This window comes from Penaeus japonicus, unplaced genomic scaffold, assembly GCF_977035675.1.
Source record: "Penaeus japonicus unplaced genomic scaffold, GWHDUDI00000001_assembly GWHDUDI00000025, whole genome shotgun sequence".
In the NCBI taxonomy this organism is placed as follows: domain Eukaryota; kingdom Metazoa; phylum Arthropoda; class Malacostraca; order Decapoda; family Penaeidae; genus Penaeus; species Penaeus japonicus.
The window spans coordinates 11,947,492-11,947,872 of NW_028234427.1; the positions used below are offsets into that span (position 1 = coordinate 11,947,492).

The window sequence follows — 381 nt, forward strand, 5'->3', positions numbered from 1 at the left end:
CCAGGAGGCAAGAGCGAAGAGAGCCGAGAGGAGGAGCGGGGGACGACTATAGGGAGGACCGACTATTAGCGTTGTCTTTGGTGGATGACGGGCTTTTTTTTGCTTATGACTTGTCTGCTTGTATCTGGTGTGGGTGGTGGGGGGGGAATGGATGATGGGGGTGGGGGGGTATGGATGGGTGGGGGGGATGGTGGGATGGGATGGATGGATGGATGGGGGGGATGGTGGGGGATATTGGAATGGATATGGATATATGTTATGATTGTATGTATTATTGTGTATGTGTATATGTATGTATGTATATGTATGTATGTGTATGTATGATGTATGTATGTATGTATGTGTATATGTATATATATATATGTCCATGTATGTATATAT

At 45.1% G+C, this 381-nt stretch overlaps 1 protein-coding gene across 1 annotated transcript in view; it reads right to left on the minus strand.

Moving 5' to 3' along the window:
- LOC122255163 (cuticle protein 19) overlaps nt 1-40 on the minus strand; it is a 1,695-nt gene extending 1,655 nt beyond the window's left edge. The window contains exon 1 of the mRNA XM_043019079.2: nt 1-40. This exon is cut by the window's left edge and continues 181 nt beyond it. The gene's annotated coding sequence lies outside the window, so the exon portion shown is untranslated.
- Nucleotides 41-381: the final 341 nt, after the last annotated feature.